This window comes from Euprymna scolopes, chromosome 25, assembly GCF_053919585.1.
Source record: "Euprymna scolopes isolate OS-2025 chromosome 25, ASM5391958v1, whole genome shotgun sequence".
Lineage (NCBI taxonomy): Eukaryota > Metazoa > Mollusca > Cephalopoda > Sepiida > Sepiolidae > Euprymna > Euprymna scolopes.
The window spans coordinates 98,405,134-98,428,468 of record NC_136506.1 but is presented as its reverse complement, the minus strand read 5'-3'; positions in this window follow the sequence as shown (position 1 = coordinate 98,428,468).

Here is a 23,335-nt window from a genome sequence, read left to right as displayed (position 1 = left end):
ATTCATTTTAAAATAATAAATATAAGTATAATAAAAGTACGTGCACGTTAATACCGGAATATATACATCATTTTTTTCTGACGAGAATCGATATGTCAAAATATATATTGACACACCAGTTTTCGTCAGATCACCGCAGTAAGATAACGTTGAGCGGTGCTAGAACCATATGGGTAAGCATTTGGAAATTTTAGGCGTAGTATGTGTTCTTCGCTTATCTCGACATGTTGCCATTCGTCTTGAACCTCCACTTGCCAATTGTATTTAACAATACGACTCCTGAGCGGTGTGGATGGTAATAACGCAACTCTTACCACAAACATTCAACACACAGGCACATTTACAGTTAGTATTAACAGTCTGTATGTATGTGAATTAACTATACACCCGATATATGCTAAGTCTCATGAAGGTTTATATATTTTTAAAAAATCTGGTAGAATTTCGGATCTTTTTACCCGTTTTCTTTACGTTAAACAATAGATGTATTTATGTTAAGACCGAATCAACCCTACGTATACTTATCAGAAAGAACCAATGGTTTATAGGTAATATTGACAAGAGGACCATAAACACACACACACAGATATATATATATATATTCATTAGCATGTAACCCGATGTTGCCCTGGAATGAATAATGATCAACGAATGTTTCACACTTCTAATATTTTATTGTCATAAATTTTTTTGAAATCGCTCATTTTCAATAAAACTGATTGATTGCTTTCTCTAGTTGGAGATCGATTGTAGTGCACCGGGAAAAGGCTAACTTTTTCTACAATACATATAAGTGTACATGCTGTTGATTTTATTATATTATTTTTTTATATTTAATGGCTTGAATTTACGTTTTAAATTTAGAAAGAATCAAGTATCATACTCCAATTGTTCCTTAGACAGAAAAAATTAATTACGAATGCGTCCCTGTTATCTCAAAGAACGTCGAGCCTTTAGACATGTGTAGTAAGACTTTATGTCGAGCTTTTAGACTTGTGTAGTAATAAAACTTCTCAAATACACTGAGATGTTAGGCTGAGTTGCGTCAAAATCGCCTGTTCCTTCTTTCATCGGATTATTTCGATTATCGATTATCGATTATCGATACTTATCTAAGACAGTCCGATACAAACCCTATCTAAGAACACTGCCAGGTACATGAAACTGCTTTGTGGGAAATTTCATTAAAATCGGGTCATCAATTTTCTAGTCCATGTGGAACGAACTCGGAGACACAGAAACAATGTACCTTTTATATATATATATATATATATATATATATATATATATAATTTAAAGGGTGTTAGAGCAATTTTCTACAGAGCAGAGTGTATTTTAATGTTATAGTAAAAATACTGATTTAATTAACATACAGGGAAAGAATAATGCTCGTTGTACAGCCGATGTATCAAAGCTCAATATTTTGCTGATGAGGAGACTTTGTTTTCATAAAAAAAGTATATGCTAAAATTATTGTCCTTGACTCAATATCTGTCACAATAAAAAACATCGTTTCCGAAACGATCGTACAGTTTATTGGCTTTGTTGTGCACCTTCTAATGAAACGGATTTTGAATTTTTAAATTTTAATTGTAATTTTGAATTATAAATTATCAATCACCTTACCAAATATATATATATATATATATATATATATATATATATATGTGTGTGTGTGTGTGTGTGTAAAAAAGATTTAGAAGGCTGTCACAATGCGAGGAATGAATTATAGTCGCTGTTGGTAAGAGGAGACGAGAACAAGTGGTGATTTACAAATCAATAAGTACATATATATATATAATTGTATATGTGCGTAACAAATCGAATCGACCTGTTACGCACACCATTTGAAAAGGGACATTTTTTCCGAAATTAATAATGGAATACGTCGCATGAACACAAGTAAGACATTTTACCATACAACTGAATAAGTATATATATATAAAAATAAAAAATAATAAATTATATATATATATGTACTTATTGATTTGTAAATCACCACTTGTTCTCGTCTCCTCTTACCAACAGCGGCTATAATTCATTCCTCGCATTGTGACAGCCTTCTAAATCTCTTTTACATACCTATCTCACACAATGCTTCAAGCAAACTACATATCAATCCTATATATATATATAAATATATATATATATATATATATATATATATATATATATATATACCGATCTATTCTCTAGCAACTCTGAAGCTTGCGAGCATAAGGTGTATTGAATATGTTCTGAAGTTGTGGAATTTGTACAGTGTTAATTTTCATATCCAATTACTTTCTTGATCTGTTTGTTAGATGCACTTTTATTCGATATGCAAACGTTGAATTCCGATGTAATATCTATTATCATTAATCTAAAGCTTAATACAGTGAGAAGTTTTTTGGGGATGATTGAAATTACATTTTCCTTATCATCCAACTGTCTTACTGTTTCCAAGAGGAAAGCTAATTATCTCAACTACAGTTGAAAGTATTTAAGACTTTGCCGAGAAACCACAAAATCGTTTCAGATCCCAAGAGAAGTAATTCTGTTTTCACGTTTAGCACAAAAATTACTTTACTCTAATGGTTTGATTTCAACGGTTTCACGTATATACGCTTGAGAATAGAGGCTGATTGTAGGTTTCTTATTAAGGGAGGTGGATATAACGATAACGAAATTGATTCTTATAAAATCGGATAATCCAGATACAAATCACGCCTAACTTATTGCACTCAGATGACATTTGTGAAAATAAGAATGTATCAATCGATTTGATACGATGAACAGATTGAACTATATATTTCATTTGGTTCCAATTATCTAAAAATTGTCGAACTGAAGGCCCCATGACGTAGTGAATAAAGGTACTTGGTTAAATTCAGTTTTACGTGACGCAATTTGGAAGGACGACGGTTACATCTTCAGTGCGGGCGACACTCAAAATACAATTGCAAATAACTTAGGGATTCTTACCCAGTCATGGCTGACAGAACAAGAAAAATAGGCAGTGTGAATTTAATATAAGTTTCAGTGAGAAATCCCGAACAGATACCTGTGTTCGAAAGAAAGATTCGCAAGTTCGACAGAAGAATCTTCGTGTTCAAATATATAAATATGTGAAAATAACGGCCAAATAGAATATAGTAGTCCAAAGAATTGGAATAAACTTTAAAGCGTCTCAGGCAGAGTATTGATATAAATACATATTGAGAATATTTAAGAACTCCGATTAGTAAAGGCCTATCAATATACCTGTTATAAATGTTAACATAAATGTTTCTGAATATTATAGTTTACATGAGTGATTCTAGTGACAGCAAATCGATTATCGATTAAGATAATTAATAAATAAAAGTACTCACTGGTAAGAATAAAATATTCCGCCTACGATGAATCGGTTAATATAGTTCCACCTACAGCCTTTGTTGTTTTCAAGATCAGATCAGTAGACATCTCCTGTCTTTGCCATAATCAACTTTCGTTCTTCTCAGCTCGTTACATCAAGAAACTTTATGCTTACATCAAGAAGTGTTATGCTTTGTCTCGAACAATTTCCATGAACAATATATCCCGCAAAATTAATGGATTTGATGAAGTAGTTCATCGGCTTCCAATATTCGAGTAATAATCTAGAAAGTCGATTACTGAACGTTTGTTCGTAGCCTGGGCAAGTATATCCTTGAACGTGAAGCTTTCGGCGCATCGTACGACGTCTCTACGATTCTGATTCTGTATTCTGAAAGAAAAGCCATGCAAAAACGCTGTCTACCCAGAAGTACCAAGCAATCCATGGCCTTATTCAGTTTCCCTCCTGTCGAGTTTGCTTCCGACTCTTCCGTACTTGGTTGACACTTGATAACGTAAAATAATCTTACGGGAAAGCGGTTTGTCTGTATGGATTAGAGGTGTTTAAAGCTCCCAAACAATTCCTTTTCGCTGAACGCTTCTAACTCATGGGAACAATTAACCCAAGACCGATGTTCCTGGTCTGCCGCAACTCACAAATGGGCTACAGTTTCTGAATTCCCAGGTAATGAAAAACGCAAGAGCAAACGTAACATTAAAAAAGACAAAGCAGTTAGTATTATTCATACAGAATTATCCCACAGATGTCCAACATGGTGGGCACACTAGAGAGCTCGAATCAATCTAGCAAGCCATTTTCGAAACCATAGAACAATTGCATGATTACGGTCGTCGTCGCAAGCGATTAAGGAGCATCAATGTGCTGAGCGCTACATGTGATTACTTTCTCAGAAGATGATTTGAGATGTCTTGCTATGGGCTTATCGAAGTGCATTCTTGGTGTCAATGTATATCCATCTGGTATTAGGTTGTATTGACGTTATCTAGATTTTCTTAGCTGTACTAGTTAACAGTATCATATATTTTCTTTCGGTATGGCCTGAGAATCCGGATATGTTTTTTAGCTGAATGACCGGATGTCTTTCGCAAAAGCGACTTATTGGCTTCTATGAAGGGAGTCATTTTGGTAGATTTGATTAAAAAAGATTCCTCTGTTTCTAAAGATTAATATGATTTACAATGATATTAAATGAGGAAGTAAAGACCAACTGCAAAGCCGGGTGGAGTATTGCTGTGTGTGAAGATTCACCTGCCAATACTAGTTCTGGGTGATAAATAAATATTGAAAATGACACACGTGTCCCTCTAAGAGATAACACTGCTTTAAAGTTTCATTTTCTTTGTGTGTTATATGATCTTTATATAAGGCTATCTCATCTACAAATAACGCTATATCATTTAAATTTACCGCTATGTCATCTAAATATAGCGAACTGGATATTATATACAGTTGCTATAATATAATGGTCTAAAAAGAACATGAGTATAAATACATATATTACTTAACACCAATGGTTGACAATTCTAACAAATACAACTTAATATGTAATGCAAAAATATGTTACAAATTTATCACATTTTACATAACTAATAGTAGATAAAAAAAAATAAAACAAAGGAAATAAGCTATTTGGAAAATGTTAATGTTCGATTCATTATGGACAAAATACCAAAGGAACTTCATATTTGGTAAACATTCCCTTGTTTTTTTGTATTATTTCTAGGCTTTGGAGACAACATATTCTCATTCTTGGAAAAATTAGAAGTAACTCCTTAGAGTTCATTTTCAAACAACATCTTATCTTCGATTTTCTGGTTTCTGTTCTGCGCTAATTCTCCAATAATAATTCAATTCTTTTTGTATTGCATTAACAGATACACACCAACTAAAACACAAAATTGTATATATTTATATATATATTCATTTGTATATATATATGTGTGTGTGTGTGTGTATTATATACATATTTACAATATATATGTAATATATACGGTCTATAAATATATATGTATATATATATATACATATATATGTATAAAAATGTGGGTACACTAAAAGCTTAAACGGGACTATAATTATAGTATAAGTAAAACAGTGAAACTTACTAATCATTACCAAGCATTTATATAATAAGAATATATACATATAAATAATGAAATATAAAATTACTTTTTTTATAAAATTCGGTTCTATGTATTCACGTGTGCGTGTATATATATATATATATTTGATTTCTAATCTATGTCCTATCTAATTTATCAACATATATATATATATATATATATATATATATATATATATATATATATATATATATATTGATAAATTAGATAGGAAATAGATTAGAAATCAAATGAGTTATTACATTGAGGAAATACTTTCAGGGCGATGCTAGCCAAAAGATCCTCGTCCGACCTGACAGTAATATCGTGGAAACTATTGAACTCATTCTGATATTGGACTGTCCAAGCTATATGTTATCCCTTTTCTATAACCTTTAAACACCATTCAACTTACTTTTAAATAACATTTTCAATATATGTACTGAAAAGGAAAATACTTGTTTATTTATAGCTGAAAACTTTGCTAATTGCATTTCATTTCCTCTGATGAGACATTATTGAAATTTCATGGATTAAGAAAAAAAAAAGAATTTTCTCCATATATACCTTGTTTCAAACAATACATTCTGAACTTAAATATATCTGTATATATTTTAATCTACAGAATTTAACTTTAATCATTAAACTGATACATATTTATGTTGATAAAGATATTGAATGTAGGCGCTTTTTAGTGAATTAAAACAATAAGGTTACTAGTATGCTTGCATAAATCCTGTTTTTTTCTAATTCTCTGATGTCCAATGATTATGACAAGCTTTTATGATGTCATAAGTGTCTTAAAGAACATCTATATGAAGCTAATTGCCGATTTGCATTGCAAAAAATATCATAAACACAAATATATACGTATATATTTAATGAAAACAAATGGATGTAGTGTTTACCTGATATACGCAATGGTAAACTGCAAACTAATACAAATAACACTATTTATATATACACCAAATGAAATAAAAAAAAGCTCAATACGCAATATATATATATATATATATATATATATATATATATATATATATATATAGTAATTTATAAAATATATATGGCGATTAAGCTACACTGAATATTCTGCGTTTCATCCAACTATAGGATTCGTCAGGCTTATGCGCGAATTCTGTGGTTGCTTCTTGTTTTCATATATAATATATATAAACATATAATAATTAATATTATAAACATATATAAAAACAAGAAGCAACCACAGAATTCGCGCATAAGCCTGACGAATCCTAAAGTTGGATGAAACGCAGAATATTTAGTGTAGCTTAATCGGCATATATATTTTATAAATTACTAACTAGCTCTACCTACGTATTAAGCACTTTTGAAGTAAATACTTAAAGTTTACGCATAAATCTATACTTTCGTATATTAAATTTATGTGAATAAATGAAGTAGTTATATATATATATATATATATATATATATATATATATATATATATATATATATATATATATATATATATACTAGAATTTCATCCCCGCGTTGCCCGGGTATTTTGAAGTGTATGTTAAGCAAAAAAAAAATTTAAAGCGGTGAATTTTTTAAATTTGACCCCTATTATGACCTCTGAAAATTTATTGTTTTGGTATCAAATCAAGTTATTAAGTTAGATGCCTGTCCAAGAGAACTATATCTAAAATTTCAAATTTATAGACCCAAAATTGGCGAAGGAGTTTGGTCGAGTTCTCACATGTCAAATCGTTGAACTTTGACCCCTTTACAGCCAAATTTCTGGCCGAAAACGGATCACAAAGATTTTCCCAAATCTCAGTACTCTGTATATCAGATTTGTACACACACACACACACACACACACACACACACACACACACACACACACACACACATACACACACGTTCACTTTTATATATATAACTAACATTTCAGCCCGGCGTTGCCCCGGTGTTTGGATGTGTATGTTGAGCAAAAAAAAAAAAAACTGGTAGTAGGAAGGCAGGCTCGATCCCGTACCGCGAAGGAGGAAAAGAACGGGGGGAAAACCCTGATGTCTTTGCGGTTACGACCACCACCAAACCTGAAGTGACTTATGTTTACATTAAGGCTAGACAATCGAAAGGAGAGGATATCTTTGAAAAATATCGGCGAAAAAAGCGATTCCCCTGTAGAAAAAGTGCCTAGTTGAAGGTGAAGATGTTAATGTTTTTAGCCAATTTTTAGACATTTGTCGTATGAAAAGTCGAACTTCAAAACGATACTGATCTTGGTAAAATCCGTCGCCTCTGTCGAACGTTTTAGGCAGACATGCAAACATACATACATACATTTATATATTGATAACTAAATATTTTCGACCCAAACCGATGAAAAAGCTTGCCCTATCTCTGAATACCCTTTATGTAAAATTTCATATGTTTAGACCAGAAATTGTCTGAGTAATTTGGTAGAGACCACAGAGGTCAATTTTTTTTAAACTTTGACCCCTATTATGTCCCCTTAAAATTTATTGTTTTAGAGTCATGTCCAAGGAACCTATAACTAAAATTTCAAGTGTTTAGACCCAAAATTGTCGGAGGAGTCTTTTAGAGTTCTCAAAAGTCAAATCGTTGAACTTTGACCCCTTAACAGCCAAATTTCTGGCCGAAAACGGAGCACAAAGATTTTCCCAAATCTCAGCACTCTGTATATCAGATTCCGAGCCTGTAGAATTACAATTGTCAAAGTTATTGCGTGGCGAAATATACACAGACAGACAGACACACAGAGAGCCACACAGAAATACATACACGTTCACTTTTATAGATATACTAGCATTTCAGCCCGGCGTTGCCCGGTTGTTTGGAGTGTATGCTGAGCAAATACAAAAAAAAGGGTTAATTTTTTAAACTTTGACCCCTATTATAACCCCTTTACATTTGTTTTTTGGGCTCAACTCAAGTTATTAAATTAGATCCATGTCCAAGGAACCTATATCTAAAATTTCAGTATGAACCCAAAATTGTCGGAGGAGTTTGGTAGAGTTCTCAAAGGTCAAATCGTTGAACTTTGACCCCTTAACAGCGAAATTTCTGGCCGAAAGCCTATCGCATCGATTTTCTCAAATCTCAGTACCTTGTATATCAAATTTCGAGTCTGTAGACTTAAAATTGACAGAGTTGTTGCGTAGGGAAATGTACACAGACACGTTCACTTTTATATATATATATATATATAGACGATGAACACTTGTCAGTGGATCATTACATTTTAAAAATAATATATATATATATATTTATATATATATATATATATATATATATATATATACCGCTCCCCATGTGGGGGTACAAAATTGATTAAATAATGGGAAAATTATTCCCAACTCGCATTTAGGTAAATCGCGATATATCCAGACAGTTGGCGAGATGGTCCCGATTTCGAATCTCGCTAGAGACAGCCACTCTGATGAGTTGTAAACGACGAAACCCGTGTCAGTGGATAATTACATTTAAAAAAAATAATATATATACTGCTCCCCATGTGGGGGTACCAAATTGGTTAAAAGGGAAAATTATTCCCAACTCGCATTTAGGTAAAAATGCACTTTCGTAAATAATTGAAGTCATTCAAAACATATCGCTAAAACCAAAACAAAACAACATCTAAGTAAATCGCGATATATCCAGACAGTCGGCGAGATGGTCCAGGGGTAAGGGTTTAGGCTCATTACCGTTGGGTCTCGATTTCGAATCTCGCTAGATACAGCCACACTGATGAGTCGTAGACGACGAAACACGTGTCAGTGGATAATTATATTTTAAAAATAATATATATATATATGTATATACCGCTCCCCATGTGTGGGTACCAAATTGGTTAAAAAAAAAAGGGAAAAGTATTCCCAACTCGCATTTAGGTAAAAATGCACTTTCGTAAATAATTGAATTCATTCAAAACATATCGCTAAAACCAAACCAAAACAGCATCTATATATATATATATATATATATATATATATATATCTAGAGAGAGAGAGAGAGAGCGAGGGTAGAAATAGAGGGAGGGAGAGATGCAGAGAAAAACAGTATAAAATAACGATCTGAAAAATCAGAGAAGTTCTCTTTTAAGTGGAAAGCCATAAGATATTTCCCTGCTTCACTACGCAACTAATCATAGACTATCTATTCTACCCGCCAATTCTGCTGGACAGTTCTGTTGGACAATTCTGCTTTTATTTTCGAACTCAACGTTAACCCTCTTCCAGGCATAAATGGAAAAACATTTCAGTTGATTTCATAATCTCTTCGTATGAGACATACGCCACATTGGCTCGGAATTTACTAATATAATTCTGGCAGCTACAACTTCAATAAAAATCGCAAACAGAAATAAACTTTGACGAGTGAATGATTCTCTGACGCAATCTTGTGTCAGTAATCCTCATAAATACCAGAAGCACAGAACTTTTTCAGATTATTCGATCGTCCTGAAAACTTTTACCTTGTCTATAATTCTAAATGGTTTTCAAAGTTTCCCTTTTTTGGAATGTTTGGAATTCAAGGCATTATGAGCTCAAAAATTTGAAATCCTGCGTAATAGTAATCACCTAGAGACTCACACAAAAATATTGGAAAAAGGCTAGTCGGAACGTACACCCGTATTCTATGAACAGTGCTAAATATATCTAGGCAAGATTATCCCACGAAGCAGCAACTTTATAACAACCTACCTGCCATATCTACTACCATCAGGGAGCTCTTTCTACTAGTTGCCGGTCACTGCCAGAGAAGCAAGCAAGAACTGGTCAGAAATGTATAGGTGTAGACAACTAGGCACGAGAGCAGAAGCATAGGACAACCTAGATCCACGTACATCCAGTAAATTTCACATGTAACCTTGCAGACATGGGGAAGTAAATAGAAAACCGGAGAGAAAGAGGGGGCCACATTGGTCCGTGGAAGGAGCCCGATCAGATAAGATAATAGTAATGAATCGCCAAAACTGACGATTAATCGAAAAAATATCTGAATTAGTATTTGTATCGGAACCATGAAAACTATTAGAATCGTCCCAACTCTCAGGGGTCGCTATTGTAAAATACACGTGGCAAGTGGAGGTTCAAGACGACTGGTAAAAAGGCCGAGATAGACGGAGATCACACACAGCGCCAGGAATTTCCAAACCGTTACCCATCGTGTACTAGCCCAGCTCAATGTTTCTTTATTCGGTCATCTGACGAGAACCGGTGTATATATATATATATATATATATATATATATATATATATATATATATATATATATATATATATATATATATATATATATGTATATATATATATATATATTATTACATTTTCACCCCAAACAATGCACATTGCCACTTTGGTGTAGGAGGCTACTATCAGAGGTAACAACTACTGGGGTACTATGTAGGGATTTGTGAAGCAAGATGTTGGTTCACGTTTCACTTGAACTTCTACACGTCAGTACATTTGGCGAAACAGGAGCCTGGAATAGAATTCCAAAGTCTAACGGTTTTGGGAAAGAAACTACTGGAGTAGAAATATCTTTTGCATCTAAGGATCTCTACAGTGCGGGGGTGTGATTTAGCAGCCTGTCGAGTTTGTCGAGGGTGTTCATATATATATATATATATATATATATATATATATATATATATAAATATATATATATATATATATATTATATATATATATATATATATATATATCAGAGAAAGAAAATTAAAACTATAAAGAATTTTCATGCAAGCTAAAATATTATGTGCGGTTTGTTTTTATATTTTTTTTTGAATATCCCATATTTTTCACTTGTTTTTCTTTGTAATTTTTGACTACAATAAACTGCGGTTTCAGTAACTGCTAGCAAAATCTAGCATTGCTACAAATATAATTTGCTGATTTCTTTCTGTCCTCTAATGTGAACTATAGCAAGAATAGCATTATTTGAAACTCCACGGAATAAGGACATTGTAAATTGTTTTTTTGAAGTATTCAAACGAACAATAAATTTTTATTATAAAATTCAACTTACAGTTTTAATTTTCTTTTTTTTGATAATGAGCTCTACTCTCAATTGCGCATTGAGTTCTTTTATTCGGTTGGGATTAAACTATCTATATATGAATACTGGTATTTATATTAGATTATATTTTACTATTGCGTATATCAGATAAACACTACATTCTTTTTATTCATTAATATATATATATATATATATATATATATATATATATATATATATATAGTTTATTCTTAACAAACATATTTAATATTTTCATAATATTTTTTGGAGGATATTCAATCGACAATATACTCCCTAGGTAGGTCGAAAAATGTCATCGTCTGAAAATATTTGTAAATAATATTATCGGTAAGAGCAGAAGTAAAAAGAAAATTAACAATGCGAAGCGTTCATCCTAAACACGGCCAAAACAGAAGGAGAGGGTAAGTACTTTAAAAATTTACCAAAAATCAAGTAATTATCTAATCAATATGAGATATACAGTGAAGAAGAATTTTATAACGATGTACTTATACATATATATATATATATATATTCATCCACATACAGTACTGATTACTGTTTCGCTGTGTCACAGCTCATCAGACAAGCAACTGCCTCAAGCCAGGATCGAAACGCGCCCGCTCAAACGCCAGTCAGTGCTTCTAAACGTTGCGCTATTTGGCTGCTGCTCTGCGGGCGGTGCATTAACAATGTTTTGACATTGTCTGAATACATAAGCTCAATTTGTTTACACGACAAACATTGCTTTATACGCTAATGGTAATTTGTATATCACTTCTCAACATGCTCAACCTATGATAGTGAGCCTTATAGACACGAAAAAGTGAGCAAAAGAATATGATAAAAAAAACAATGGGAAAGATAGCAAAATCCAATATGAGTATATATATATATATATATATATATATATATATATATATGTATATATATATATATATATATAAGGACAAGTAGTTAATAAAACATGTTAAAAACACTTTGAAAAAGAGTTAAAAACATATTAAATTTTAAAAAGGAAACACTAAATAAGTGGATAGTCCTTAATCCGCGGATCCCCGAATAAATACTTTCCTTCTCATCAGAGGGTAGGATTTAGCAAAATGCGGCATCGGATTTCGCTTGCAAAAGTATTAAATATTTCATATATATATATATATATATATATATATATATATATATATATATATATATATATATATATATATATATATATAAGCCTCTCAAGTGTTTATCTGTTGGTTGGTGTTTCGGTTTATTAGCCTATCAGCAGCTGCATGGTCATTTAAGGACAATGTTTATCTGTGTAAATTAACCCTGGAATATATGGCTGGAAAGAGGATCGTCCTGTTAAGATCATCAAAAAAACAGAATTGCTTTCACGTATTAAATTTGATGACTAATGTTTTCTGAAAAGATGAGTGATCTCAGTAAAGACACCAAATACAGGTTCTGCCATACAAAAGTGAAAATCAGCTGTAAGCGTCTGCCGAAGAACGGCTACTATACAATTCGGCACAATGCAGTTTGTAAATAATTCAATTAAAGAATATGAAAAATGTGCATCTTAGATGCAGCAGCAAATTTTTTTTAAATATTCTAGAAAGAATTAATAGAATTAAGCCACACACCGTCCACTATGCCATTCTTATATCTACCTACTTAGAAAACGAAACTTTTACTTTGGAGTAGTTCTATGGGTCAAGTATGAAAAAAAGCAACCTTGCTAGAAGTTAGTGGCAATAGTAATGCTGAGTCCAACAGAGCCGATAGAGAAACGATAACGAAATACCAATGTCTTATGTACGATATGTAAAGAAAGTGCTATCATTTCTGTAAGTATAGGAGAATCTTCGCTAACGAAAATGAATTACTTGGTAAATATATCCGATGAAGAAAGTGCAATAAAGATTCAAGCAATTGCACTTATACGGAAACGGTTGGAATTAGAAAAAATATTTGGGTTGGACTATATGAAACAGTGGGTGAATGTATAACATTCGGTAGAATAACATATCCTCGGCTTGAAAAAAATGATAGAACATTAATTAAATAGTATTTTCAATAGTTATTATTATTTATAAAATATTATGCTAAGGTATTTAATGTTTATACATGAGATATAAACGATCTACTATCTTTAAAATAAATATCGCTAGACTTTCTTTAGTCCAATGTAAAAAGTTTGTGGGTTTTTTTTTTTCTTAATTTAAATCTTCCATATAACGAAAGATAAAAATCAGATCAATATCTCTCAATAGTAAGATATATATAATCAATTTGCCTAGGTAAGAAGTGTAACAATTTCTATTTCCTACTCTCTCTCTATCTCTCTCAATCTCTCTGTCTCTCTCAATCTCTCTCTTTCTCTCTCTCTCTCTCTCTCTCTCTCTCTCTCTCTCAATCTCCGTTATCCTCCGCCGTGTCCTCACTCATTCTTTTCTTCTTAGCCAAATTTATATCTATCTGTTCACACATAGTCACAACTTAATACATAATCATAGTAACCTTCATTAGTTATTAGTTGGAAGAAGGATTACATGAGAATTTACCAAGGCCCGAAGACACTAAAGCACCAGGGTTAAGGAATGTAAGGTGTAAATTTGGTAGAATTAATTATTTACGGCGAATGATCAACAAAAACTTGTTTGCATTGGATTTGAAGGCTACAATGCTGTGTTCAACTGTTAATCATGCAAATGGCTAGTTCTGGGAAAGGAGCAGTTTTCATGAAATTTGCGTTAAGATTTAGGCACAGATACAGAGTCGGGGATATCATATATAGTAGTCGTAGCTAGTTGGGTCTTTTTTGTGAATGTTTTGCAAGGGGGTACCATGGATTAAATTTCAGTCGAAAATAGAGCAGACAAGCTCGCAATGTCTTTTATGTAATTAAATAATTGCAAAGAAATGAAAAGCGGTTTTGAACTCTATCAAGGTAAAATAGATCGCCACTGTTGAGCCTATCAGAGAGACAGAACAACATTAAATGATGTAGATGTATATTTTATACATAATAATACATCTTTTTCTTGATGTTTTAGGTACAACCAATCTGGTGATGTTGGTTAAATAGTATAAACTTTTTATATGTTTCTTTTGCATTTTTAATATTTTACTCAGCATGCAAACTGGCATTATCCTTTCTAAAATAGATGATCATTTCAACAGTGGTTATTATCCAGATAATAAGATGCTGATGTTTTATTTTTTACTTTTTTTTTTGTTTAATCAACCCCGTTTTTTTAACTGGCATCATTTGATTGTTCACTATTTTAATGCATTAAGTTTAGAGAAAACGTCACCTATATATATATATATATATATATATATATATATATATATATATATATGTATATATATATACACATATATATATGTATATATATATATAAATGGTGACCCTAAAAAACGGGCCCCAACTCTAATTAGTCGCCGTCCCTTAGTGGTTTGTATGAATGAAATGAAAGTTTGGTCATAACTAGTTTATTATATTCAAAACATCACATCAAAACGTTAGGGTCTTTAGCCTTTTTTTCTCCGCTGACTGTAAAATGCTCAGAAAAACAATTTAATGTCCCCGGTTTTTATTGGAAAATATAAACCTCGTATTATACATATATATATATATGTATATCATATATATATATATATATATATATATATATATATACAGATATATATATATTTATATATATATATATATATATGTTTGTGCGTGTGTGTGTTTGTTGTGCACTTTTCCAAACTTCTAATATGACGTCATCACTACCAAAGATTCCGTGTTTTGGAATGCTAAATAAAGTTACTACATAAAATCAACTGGAAAAAAGTGCGACATATTGATTATGATATAGAAAAAAGCAAAGTTGTGTATGATTCTGTCTGAAAAACTTATTAGCACTATTTGCTATACAATATCCAATATTTTAACCGAACAAAATTCTATCAGTCTTAATATATGTATGCATATATATATATATATATATATATATATACATATATATATATGCATGTATGCATATATATATATGTATATATTAAATCTATCAGTCTTTATATATATGAATATGAATATAAATATATATATATGTATATATATATATACATATATATATATTTATATTCATATTCATATATATAAAGACTGATAGATTTAATATATACATATATATATGCATACATGCATATATATATGTATATATATATGCATATATATATATATATATGCATATATATATATATATATATATATATATATATATATATATATATCTGCGAAAGTGTGTGTGCGTGTTTAATATTCGGAGAGAATAATTATTTTCTTGGTTCAATTGATATTACTTTCTCAAAACATAAATAACAGAAAAGAGAAAATAACACAAATGTCACAAAAAAAAACATACAAATAACACAACACAAAATAACACAAATGACACAAAAAACAAAATGCAATATATTGAAACATATCTTGATTTAAGATTAATAAAAAAACATTATGTCTCGAATATTAGACTGCCTTTTCGATATTCAATATCGTCATAATTTTGGCTTGATATTCGATCGGAATATTCATAATGAGTAACGTACACTGTTCTCCAGATTATATTTCTCTTCATATATATATATACATACATACATACATCTATATATATATATATATTGTGTATCGTTATTTTTAATATACAGATGTTTAGTTACTATCTGAGTTTTGTCGATCTATTCAAGCAGAAACTAAGAGATAAACATGGATCGACCCTTGAACACATTTCATTATATGGTGGCTTAGATAACTTACATTTTTAAATAAAATTTTTCAGAGAATATATTATCGGACACTTCATTATAATGTTTCAAGTAAATTGTGATGTCTATTTATCTATCTGTCTATCTCCCTATCTCTCTCTCTCTCTCTCTCTCTCTATATATATATATATATATATATATATATATATATACATATATATATATTTATATGTACATTTATATATATATATATATATATATATATAAATGTACATATATATATATATATTCCATGTAGAGAGATATTCAAAAACGAAGAGTAATTGAATTGCAACGAAGATCGGTGATAGTGCTCAACTAAAGAGAGCAAATTATATTTTATCGTTATCTATTTCGTTCATTGTGTGTAAACCTCTCTCCCCCCTTCTCTATTTCTCTCACTTAGTGATCTCATACTCACCTCTATATTTTTATGTTATACTTCCCTTACATTATTACTCAATGTAATTTCCCCCAAATATATATCTTACTTTCCTTGCTCCAAATAAAATAAAATTTGAATTTTGTAATTAATTTTAAATTCATAAGATCTTTTAAGCTTACCCTACGCCAATCATGGCAAAGTATATCCCGTCTAAAATTAAAAATGGTCTTGAACCAATTTTAATTTTGGTACTTTTAATTTTTATTGCCTGATGAGATCTACTATGATCGAAACGGTCGCATCATCGTATCAAGATATGACTGTATTTGCACAAAGAATAATATATATATATATATATATATATATATATATATATATATATATATATATATATGCGGGGTGTTTTTGGTTGGGTGGTTGTTTTTTGTTTTGTTTTACGGCATATAAACCCTTTTCAGGTTATTTAATGCCGAATCCAGTGATTTTGAAGAACAATTTTTAATAGATTATATTTGTTTTTGTTTTTTGTTTTTTAAGTCGGTTTCTAGTTAACCCATAGTTGGGATCCTAAAAGGTACTAGTAGTCCGGGCCAGAGTGGACCTGGGATTGAATTTTATGTGGAAATTTTACTTGATCTGCTTCTTACTGATGTGGAAGGATCCTTGGCCACACTCTCTGCTAATCCCTGTAGATTCTTATCACTTCTTGGCGTATGGGGTCTACCAGATTTAGGGAGGTCACATACAAACCCTTGCTCATGAAATTGAGTCACCATAGGTTTTATTGCATTGGGAGTAGGGGAATTTCTTATGTTGAAGTGTTGTCGAAATTCTCTTTGGGTTTCTGATATTGACTCATTCAACCTAAAATACGATTCTACGATAAATATCCGCTCCTGGGTAGTGGAACGACTCATGATGACCCTGGAACGATTATTCCAGATGGTCGGAAAAAAATAAAAGAAAAATATTAAAAAAATTAAGCAAGTTATGAATGTTTTTTGGGGGGGGGGACACCCTATATATATATATATATATATATATATATATATATATATATATATATATATATATATATATATAATAGACTGCGTATCATCGTGACTAGAGATATGTGAGTTTTAAATACGTTGGCTTGATTTTCCCTACTTGATGTGCACGAAGTAAATAACAATACTAACTTAAATGTTTGATTCTCAGTAGAATTATTTTTCTTTCTTTACCAGGGAAATAATATCATAGATAAAACTACGCATAGACACGTGTTTCGCTGTCTATGGCTCATCAGCGTTGTCTGATCTAGCGAGATTCAAAACCGAAACCGCTGTGGCTTTATATGCAGCTTAAAAAGCTTTTAGCAAAGAGGTATATCACTTATCTAAATAAATATTGTGCTTTGTTTTCCTGTTTTTCAGTGCATTATATACAAGGCTGACAACTGTTAGTAATGCATGCACATCTATGCGATAAGTTATGAATGCCATTGTATTGAAAACTTTAAAATCCTACTAGTTGGGTCATCTTATGCCCTCTGTGTTACGAATTTGTTCGAAAAAGATAGGAGAATCTATTTATGCGATTATGATCTAATAGCAGAGATAGTGATGAACGGCTGATGTTTGGTGTCTCCCCCAACGACCGGAATTTCGTTTTCATTTGTTCCCTTTGTTTTAAGAGAAAGGTCACCTTATTTTAAAATAAACATGGATATTCCGTGCGGCTCTAAGGGACCTCATTCCTTCCGATTACTGACTATCTATTAGTCTTAAATTATCGCCTCGGATGTGTCTTTTATTGCGTCACTGCCAAACGAGACATCATTTTTTTATATCCTCTCTTGTTTCTTATAAAGGAATGGAAATTCTTATCTCTCTTGATCTGTGCAAAATTCGATCACTGCGCGTTTCTTAGGTGATATGTTGGGAAAACGACGCGGTTTATTATATTTTTTATTTCCTGATACAATCACATCAACACGCAAAAACCTTTGAGAATGCATAAACAAGCGACAAAAATGCCTTGATTGTAGAAGACATGCTATGTATCTCCAGTTTCTGTTTTGAGAACATCTTTGTTTGGCTATGTCAAATTTTTAAATCAAAACAGAACTATATTAATTGATAATAATGATACTACGACTATTACAACTACTATTAATAATTACAATAATAATGAAAATAACGCAAAAGAGGTGGAAAGGAATGAACATCTGGAGAGACTTGTTGCACTACAACTACAGGGAACCCCAGAGGTTGTTGGCAGAGAGAAATCTCTATAAATAGCCTGTGTGAAAATTATTAATAAATACTACTACTACTACAACTAATAATAATAATAATAATAATTATTATTATTATTATTATAATTATTATTATTATAAACTAGGAGTTTTTACACATTATTATTATTATTATTATTATTATTATTATTATTATTATTATTATTAAAACTAGAACCAATCCCAAAGAACGTCAAAGTATTTAACAGTCCGAGAGAATATGGTTAAATGACTTGGAGAAATCGGAATCAAGGAAAAGGCTGAGACTCTGCTGAAAACAGCTGAACTGAGAGGAAAAGCTATAGGGACAAGAACGACTGCGTGAGGAAGGCAGTTCACTGGGAGTTTTGCAAACGCCTGCCTCTCTCGAACATGTGAACAAATCGCACAAACACAAACCAAATACGGTACAGTAGAACTCCGGGTTACGGCATTAAAATTAGTAACAAAATACAGTACAGTATGTAAACACATGTATATAATCAAATAACATTATAAATAACCCCGTAAAGCGGGGCAAATACCGTAACCAGAGGCCAGAAAAACATCGTATTCCACATCGTAACTTGAAAGAACCGTATTATAGGGTCACCGTACCCCGGGGGTATATTGTATTTGCAAAAGAAACCAACAAAATCATTTCGGACAAGGATGAACAAACAAATAAACTCTGACAATCCAGTTGAACAGACGTAAGAATAGTAAACAAAAGAAATTGTCATCTTATCAAAAAGTGAACAACAAAAAGAATGTAAGACAAAGCAAATACGCGGAATTTTCCAGACAACTGAGAGGAATATAGAAAATGAATAAAGTAAATATAATACTAATACTTTTGGAGCACTAAGAAAAGTCTCAGAAAATTTGGAAAGAGATATAGGAAACATTGGAATCAAGGAGAAACCTAGGGTTATATACAATAAGCGATAACGCTGAAAACCAGATCAATTTTAAAGAAGACCCTCAAATATACAAACTAATCGACATAAGTGGCAAAGTTTAACCGGTCATATTAAAACTGCAGCAGAAGTAAAATAAAACAATAGAATCACACCAAATGAAACCAAGAAAATTAAAACAGTAAAATTGTAAGTCAACTAACTCCTACCAAATTTGTCGTGAACTGACTATCACCACATTAAAAAATCGGGAAGAGTTAAGCAGGATGGAAAGACTGAGGAGAGAAAGCACTAACCAGACCTCAATTAGACGAGTTCGATGAGAACTAAGACCTTTTCAAAGGCTTATTTTCACCCAAATTAGAGCGAATGCTGATGGTCATTGACGTCGAGAAGTCAATGGTAAGCGGCTATTGCAATACGAAACTCATTTGCATAGATTATCGAAAGAGGTACAGTGCACAGGAAATCTGGGAAGATTTGTTGTCACCCAGATAACAAGGAAAACTGCCGAGTGTTATGTGAGTAATCTCTGATGATTACGTGTGAGAACTTTTAATGAGTACAGATAATAAAGAGTATTAATACGTATTAAGAGAAAACATATAAAAACATAATAGAAGGCAGATGATAACGCTGAAAATAGCTGAACCCTTAAGGAAAACTCGCGGAATGCGAAACAAATCAACATAATATAGAAACACTAATCAACCACATCGAAACTGCAACAAAAGTAGAGTAAAATAGCAGAGGAGATGCCACGTAAACGTAAAGCAATTAAGATCCAAAGAAAACTTATAAACTTATATAAAAAGAAAAAAAAAACAGTCTCAGCTGATACTATGCCAAATAAACCCCGTGCCAGAATTATATGCAAATCTATATACATTAAAATCTATCGGAGTTAAAACAACAAAAATCGATTTGCATATAATTCTGACACGAAGTGTAAGTGTAAAGATGAAGGATGAATGCAATGATGAGTAGGATTCTGGAGATGATTTTTGCTACGCAGATACTTGTGAGAAATAGTTGTTATTGCAAGCGCAAGGTCACATTGCAATAACGCAAATTTCTTTGCAAAGGTTATCGAAAGAGGGTGACGGTACTTGAAATCTGAGGTGACTTGTTTTTGTCAGTGAGATATCCCTTATGATTTTCCGTGTGAGGACTTCAAGTGAGCACGATTATTGAAAATAAGAAATAGAAGAAAATGAAAAGTACAGGAGCAGCTGAAGATTAAAAGAAAAGTTTCGAATGCTTAAACTGACTCACATCAACTATAAATAATAACCAGCCACGGGGAAAGGAGCAACATAAGGAAAGTTAAAATGACAGCAGGATCACCAAGTTTACATAGCCAAACAAACATTGCTAGACATTTTACAAAATATTTCCTACCCCCCCCCCCGTAATATGCTTATGAAAGATTAAGAAGAATGGAAGAAACGTCAGGGTGGGGGAGAAGTGAATAAAAACACACACACACACACACACTACTGTAAAAACGGAAGACTGCATAGACCCTGAGCAGGCATATTAGCATCCACTATTTCGCACTTGGTTCACCGAATATATTTGCCAGCTAGTATTTATTTTATCCAGTTACTTTTATAATTACTGAAGGTATAGAGATCTTTCTAAAATTCCAGTTTAATGTCGCATATAAGATCTTGAAACTGGAATGTTAGAAATATTTCTATCGTTTCAGTATAGGAACAAAATACATAAAAATATATAGGAGCAAAATAAAAAAATAAATAAAAAAATATCTGGCGAACAACCGGCAAAAGCGATACAAACAATTGCACTTGAAAGGACGGTTAAAATCTTTAAAAAGATTTCTCGGTTTGAATATATAAAATAGCGAGCGAATGCCTGTCATCCGGCAGGATGCCCCATCCCCCTCTTGAATAAACTAAGGACAAAGTAAGAAAAGAATAATGCACTATAAAAATAAAGTAAAACATATTATTTTAATAATGTTAAATTACAAGAAAAAATATATATACAAATGTTATGAGCGTTATCTGTATAAAACTTATCCGCCAAATTCGCTAATTTTAGTATTCGTTGTAATAATTAATAAATAATTAAGAAGATAGAAAGAAAATTCCACAAATATAAAGGAAAAAAATGAACACGCTAACAAATTAACACTGCACTACATTTAAATCGGTCACTCCACACCAAATACAATAACACACAGAACAGATACATCGATATCTAATCGGTTTTAGGTGTGGGAATCCTTTAGAGAATCTCAATTGTTTTTGTTGTTTTTTTTTATTTATTTTGCTCTTGTCTATTAAAATAGATTGTCGTGCAATGTGCCGAACGCAAACAACTTGCAGTTGTGGTTAGTACAATACATAGATTTAGGAAGTGATCTCATTGTTTTGTGTGTGTGTGTGTATGTGTGTGTGTGTGTGTGTGTGTGTGTGTGTGTGTGTGTGTGTGTGTGTGTGTGTGTGTGTGGGTGGGTGTGTGCGTGGGTGTGTGGGTGTGTGGGTTTAATTAGAAGTTATTAGCACAAGCAGGTCGTTTGTTCATAAAAAAAGTGTCATAAAAAATGTGAAGGACTGGTCGAATAGGCGAAGCAACCGTTGAGATGGTGTGATGTGAATCACCACGTCACAGAACGATTCGTGAAAGGCGGCTTTAGACGAACATTGATACGAGTTAGAGCGAGTATGTTTTAGAGTCAGAAGGAGCAGATCGGAAAAAAAGAAAGTCTCTGATTTCCTGAGAATATGGCTCGGAAGAGTTCTCGTGAAGACAACAAGATAGAAGTAAATTGTAGTTAAAAGTATAGCAAAAAAAAGAACCCCACCCTCCTTCTAAAGACAAGAAACGATAACGCGACTCCGACAGAGGAGAATCATGGTGAATAAATAAAATCCATTTGTCCAGAAAGAAATGAGACACGCGTCTGTTGCTATACATTGAGAGAGCTTCGGTTTCAGATGCGATGAACAGCAGGACATAAGCCACTCGGTCAGACGACCAAGCGGTACGGGAGTAGGAATATAAAGGGACTTTCGTTTCGTTTGTATAGTCCATCTAAAAAATATAACCCCTCTAAAAATTATCACCCATCTAAAAAATATAACCCATCTAAAAAATATAACCATCTAAAAAATATATCCCATCTAAAAAATGTAACCTATCTAAAAAATGTAACCTATCTAAAAAATATAATCTATCTAAAAAATATAACCCATCAACAAAAAACATCTAAAGAATATGACCTATCTAAAAAATATAACCCATCTTAAAATTATCACCCATCTAAAAAATATAACCCATCTAAAAAATATAACCCATCTAAAAATTATAACCCATCTAAAAAATATAACCCATCTAAAAATATAACTCATCTAACCCGTCTAAAAAATGTAACCCATCTAAAAAAATTAAATATAACCCATCTAAAAAATATAACCCATCTAAAAATTATAACGCATCTAAAAAATATAACCCATGTAAAAATATAACTCATCTAAAAAATATAAC